Raw genomic sequence first — 6,360 nt, forward strand, 5'->3', positions numbered from 1 at the left:
CTGCCATTTGCCATCTCTGGTTTTATAAATCAAGTTTCATAAAATTAACCATCTCATTTCCAAGCATTCTCAAGGTTGTTAGCAAAACTTTCTCTCAGATGATCTGGCAGAAAGTTTCTCTACTTTGTTTTTACTTTTTCTACTTCTTAGATGCCGAGATTTTGAGCTATACAGACTTCCTAAACTCTCAAAATGGGGAGAATTTTCATGCAAAGTCCATGCTCTGCCCATCACTTCTGGATCCCATCTGTGGTCCCTTTACTACTTGCAGAACAGTAGTAGATTTCAATCTTTCCCTCTGGGCTTTTGCATCTATGTTGGGACTTCCTACCCCTTCCTTAAGGCAGAAGTTTCATGGAGAGAAAAGAAGGAGAATTTGACTAAGGCCAATTTGATTTTGGTTAACTGCCGGCTGAAGATCTAATTCAAATCAAGGATCAAAGTGAGGCTTTGTATCATCTATAAATTTCACAGCATTACTACTTCTTCATAAAAATATTAAAGTCAACTCAACAAATACTGAGCACATTTTGTCCCAAGTACTGAGAATATAATGATAAACATGATAGCCATAACTCATACCCGAGTTAGAAGAGAGGTAGTAAGTATAAAGAAGGGAAAAATTCCACAATTCTGTTGGGGGACATAGGATGAGCACATAGCCCTGTGACTGAATCAGTCAGGGTAGGTCAGGTTACGCTTCGGCAAAAACAAACAAACAAACAAACAAACAAAGAAACAAACAAAAATTTCAATGGCTTAGACAACAAAGATTTGTTTCTCACTCATGCTATGAGTCCAAAGCAGGCTGCCAGGGGATCCAAGCTAATGGAGCAACCAGCAATAACAGAGGGAATTTAGCTCAAGAGGGTCTGGAAATACCAATGAAATGCTACAGCCTGGGAGTGATACATGTCACCTCTCTTCACAACACATTAGCTAAATCCAGTCATAGTTCTACCCAAACAGGAGAGGATCAGGACCCCTCCTACATGAACAGGAAGTGATGTCTAAACTGAAGAATGAGTAGGAGTAAGATAGAGAGGAGAGCATGAGGATGCAGACAGGGTGAAGAGCAGGAAAAAAAGTTGGGGGAAAAGGAGAGAATATTATTTTGGAGAATGAAGTGTGGGGTAGGGAAGAAAAGAAGCATCCTTTGTTATCACTGTAGGGTTTAAAACATCATAGATGTTTCTCATATGAAAGAAGCAGACTTCAGTAAATCAGTTGACCATTCATTCAGTCACTCAAATCAATTATGTACTCTTTCCAATCACACTTTATCTCCAAGACTTTTAGCTGTTTTTTCTAATATTCCTTCAATGATTTTATCATAGTCACTGTGTGGGCAGATACCTATGAAAATACTTAGTTAGCAATTTCTTTAATGCTAATTCCATGACTTTATTATAATACTTTACTCAACCAAGAACTTGAGAAAAAAGTTTTAACCTCCATTAGTCTCAAGGAAAATCTCAGAATTCAAGAAAGTAAGGAGGGTGGGGCACCTGGATGGCACAGTTGATTAAGCTTCTGACTCTTGATTTGGGTTCAGGTCGTGATCTCATACTTCGTGAGATCGAGCCCTATGTAGGGCTCTGTGCTGACAGATTTTCTGCTTGGGATTTTCTCTCTCCATCTCTTTCTGCCCCTCCCTCATTCATACATGCACATGTGCATGCTCTCTCTCTTGTTCTTTAAAAAAAGAAGAAAGTGGGGCTCCTGGGTGGCTCAGTTGGTTGGGCATCCGGCTTCCACTCGGGTCATGATCTCATGGCTCATAAGTTCGAGCCCTGTGTCGGGCTCTGTGCTGACAGCTCGATGCCTGGAGTCTGCTTCGGATTCTGTGTCCCTCTCGCGTTGTGCACCTCCCTCGCTCATGCTCTCTCTGTCTTTCAAGAATAAATAAAACATTAAAAAAACTTTTAAAAAATGAAGAAGAAAGTCAGAGAGGAAAGTGACCTCTCTGAGTGAGTGACCACTTTAAATATCTGCAAATGAAGCCCTATGCAGATATAAGTAATGGAATTCATCTTCTGAATAGGGATTTAATTGATCTACGATTTTCTTTTTATCAGTGTATGGGGCCAACCAGGCAATGTCCATAGGCTTGCATAAGAACAAGAAGTTCCAGAAAATAATATTTTACTGAAGAATTTCAATGTATTTATTCAGTGTGTCTTTCATCAAATATTTACTGAGAATATGCTGTATACCAGACATAGGAACTGAAGGTATAGTAATGAACAAAACAAAGTCCCTGTCCACATGGAACTGACAATCTGGTGAAGGAGACAGACAATGAACAAGGAAATATATGATGCATCAGATGGTGATAAATGCCAGGGTTAAAAATAAAGTAGGATAAGGAACATAGACACCCAAGAATGGTTAGGGAAGGCCTGTAACATAACAGATCTTAAGGAAGTAAAGAAGGCTATCTGGGAGAACAGCTAAAGGAAGGCAAAGGAAAGGACAAGAGCAAAAAGCCTTAGGACAGAATCATTCTTGGAATGTTCACAGAAACACAGAAAGGGGCCAATATGACTAGAGAAGTGTAAACCCTGAGGAAAGAAGTAAGAGATATTGTCTAAGAGATAAGAGAGAGAGACAGAAGTCTCTCTTCACTGTAAGGATTTTTGCTTTAAATCAGAGTGAAGTAGAAAGCTGGTGAAGGATTTTGAGCCAAGAGTGGCATGATGTAATTTAGGTTTCAGAAGGAAGACTTTGGCTGCTGTATTGAGAATAGAATTGGGGACTTTCAAGGATGAAAACAAAGATCAATAAAACTAAAAGGCAACCTACAGAATGGGAGAAGATATTTGCGAATGACATATGAGATAAAGGGTTAGTATCCAAAATATATAAAGAACTTCTACAACTCAATTCCCAAAAAACAAATAACACAATTAAAATAATGGGCAGAAGACATGAATAGACATTTTTCCAAAGAAGACATCCAGATGGCCAACAGACATATAAAAAGATGCTCAATATCAATCATCATCAGGGAAATGCAAATCAAAACTACAATGATATATCACCTCACATCTGTCAGAATGGTGAAAATTAACAACACAAGAAACAACAGGTGTTGGCAAGGACATGGAGAAAGGGGAACCCTTGTGCACTATTGGTGGGAATGAACCACCACCGTGGTGTGGCCACTGTGGAAAACAGTATGGAACTTCCTCAAAAAATTAAAAATAGAAGTACCTTATGATCTAGAAATTGCACTTCTGGGTATTTACCTCCAAAATACAAAAACAATAATCCAAAGGGATACATGCACCCCAATGTTTATAGCCACATTATTTCCAATAGCCAAATTATGGAAGCAGCCCAAGTATCCATCAATAGATGAATGGAGAAAGAAGATATGGTGTTGGGGCACCTGGGTGGCTCACTCGGTTAAGCATCCAACTTCAGCTCAGGTCATGATCTCATGGTTTGTGGGTTTGAGCCCCATGTTGGGCTCTGTGCTGACAGCTCAGAGCCTGGAGCCTACTTTGGATTCTGTCTCTCCCTCTCTCTCTGCCCTCCCCTGCTCTCTCTCTCTCTCTCAAAAATAAATAAACATTAAAAAAAAAAGATGTGTTGTAAAAGAAGACATCCAGATGGCCAACAGACACATGAAACAATGCTCAACATCACTCATGATCAAGGAAATACAAATCAAAGCCACACTGAGATATTGCCTCACACAGGTAAGAGTGGCTAGAATTAACAAATCAGGAAACTATAGATGCTGGCAAGGATGTGGAGAAACAGGAACCCTCTTGCACTGTGGGTAGGAATGCAAACTGGTGAAGCTGCTCTGGAAAACAGTGTGGAGGTTCCTCAAAAAGTTAAAATAGAACTACCCTATGACCCAAAAATAGCACTGCTAGGAATTTACCCAAGGGATACAGGAGTGCTGATGCACATGGGCACGTGTACCCTAATGTTTATAGCAGCACTTTCAACAATAGCCAAATTATGGAAAAGAGCCTAGATGTCCAACAACTGATGAATGGATAAAGAAGATGTGGTTTAAAAGGCCCCGAATAGCCAAAGTAATTTTGAAGAAGAAGACCAAAGCAGGAGGCATCACAATCCCAGACTTTAGCCTCTACTGCAAAGCTGTAATCAAGACAGCATGGTATTGGCACAAAAACAGACACATAGACCAATGGAATAGAATAGAAACCCCAGAACTAGACCCACAAACGTATGGCCAACTAATCTTTGACAAAGCAGGAAAGAACATCCAATGGAAAAAAGACAGTCTCTTTAACAAATGGTGCTGGGAGAACTGGACAGCAACATGCAGAAGGTTGAAACTAGACCACTTTCTCACACCATTCACAAAAATAAACTCAAAATGGATAAAGGACCTGAATGTGAGACAGGAAACCATCAAAACCCTAGAGGAGAAAGCGGGAAAAGACCTCTCTGATCTCAGCCGTAGCAATCTCTTACTCGACACATCCCCAAAGGCAAGGGAATTAAAAGCAAAAATGAATTACTGGGACCTTATGAAGATAAAAAGCTTCTGCACAGCAAAGGAAACAACCAACAAAACTAAAAGGCAACCAACGGAATGGGAAAAGATATTTGCAAATGACATATCGGACAAAGGGCTAGTATCCAAAATCTATAAAGAGCTCACCAAACTCCACACCCAAAAAACAAATAACCCAGTGAAGAAATGGGCAGAAAACATGAATAGACACTTCTGTAAAGAAGACATCCAGATGGCCAACAGGCACATGAAAAGATGCTCAACGTCGCTCCTCATCAGGGAAATGCAAATCAAAACCACACTCAGATATCACCTCATGCCAGTCAGAGTGGCCAAAATGAACAAATCAGGAGACTATAGATGCTGGCGAGGATGTGGAGAAACGGGAACCCTCTTGCACTGTTGGTGGGAATGCAAATTGGTGCAGCCACTCTGGAAAGCAGTGTGGAGGTTCCTCAGAAAATTAAAAATAGACCTACCCTATGACCCAGCAATAGCACTGCTAGGAATTTACCCAAGGGATACAGGAGTACTGATGCATAGGGACACTTGTACCCCAATGTTTATAGCAGCACTCTCAACAATAGCCAAATTATGGAAAGAGCCTAAATGTTCATCAACTGATGAATGGATAAAGAAATTGTGGTTTATATACACAATGGAGTACTACATGGCAATGAGAAAGAACGAAATATGGCCCTTTGTAGCAACGTGGATGGAACTGGAGAGTGTGATGCTAAGTGAAATAAGCCATACAGAGAAAGACAGATACCATATGTTTTCACTCTTATGTGGATCCTGAGAAACTTAATAGAAACCCATGCGGGAGGGGAAGGAAAAAAAAAAAAAAAAGAGGTTAGAGTGGAAGAGAGCCAAAGCATAAGAGACTGTTAAAAACTGAGAACAAACTGAGGGTTGATGGGGGGTGGGAGGGAGGGGAGGGTGGGTGATGGGTATTGAGGAGGGCACCTTTTGGGATGAGCACTGGGTGTTGTATGGAAACCAGTTTGACAATAAATTTCATATATTGAAAAAAAAAAAAAGAAGTGGTTTATATATACAATGGAAGACTATTTGGCAATGAGAAAAAATGAAATCTTTCAGCAGCAATGTGGATGGAACTGGAGGGTGTTATGCTAAGTGAAATAAATCAGTCAGAGAAAGATAATATATGTTTTCACTCATATGTGGATCTTGAGAAACTTAACAGTAGACAACGGGGGAAGGGAAGGGGGAAGAAAAGTTACAAACAGAGAGAGAGGGATGCAAACCATAAGAGACTCTTAAATACAGAGAACAAACTAAGGGTAGATGTGGGGTGGGGGTGAGGGGAAAGTGGGTGATGGGCAGGGAAGAGGGCATTTGTTGGGATGAGCACTGGCTGTTGTATGGAAGCCAATCTGACAATAAATTATATTAAAAAAAGATGTAGTGTATGTATACAATGGAACATTATTTAACTAAAAAAAGAATGAAATTTTGCCATTCAAAACATGGATAGAGCTAGAGAGTATAATGCTAAGTGAAATAAGTCAGTCAGAGAAAGACAAATACCATATGATCTCACTCATATGTGGAATTTAAGAAATAAAACAAATGGGCAAAGGAAAGAAAAAGAGACAAACCAAGAAACAGACTCTTAACTATGGAGACCAAATAGATGGTTACTAGAGGGGAGGTAGGTGGGAGGGATGAGTTAAATAGGTGATGGGGTTAAAGAGTTTACTTATCATGATAAAAAAATAAAATAATAATAATAATAATAATAATAATAATAATAATAATAAAGAATGGAAACAAAGAGATTCCTTGGGTCTATTCTAGGTGAAAAATAATTGCAATTGGCCTAGGGTAGT

This window comes from Panthera tigris, chromosome D1 (genome assembly GCF_018350195.1).
Source record: "Panthera tigris isolate Pti1 chromosome D1, P.tigris_Pti1_mat1.1, whole genome shotgun sequence".
Lineage (NCBI taxonomy): Eukaryota > Metazoa > Chordata > Mammalia > Carnivora > Felidae > Panthera > Panthera tigris.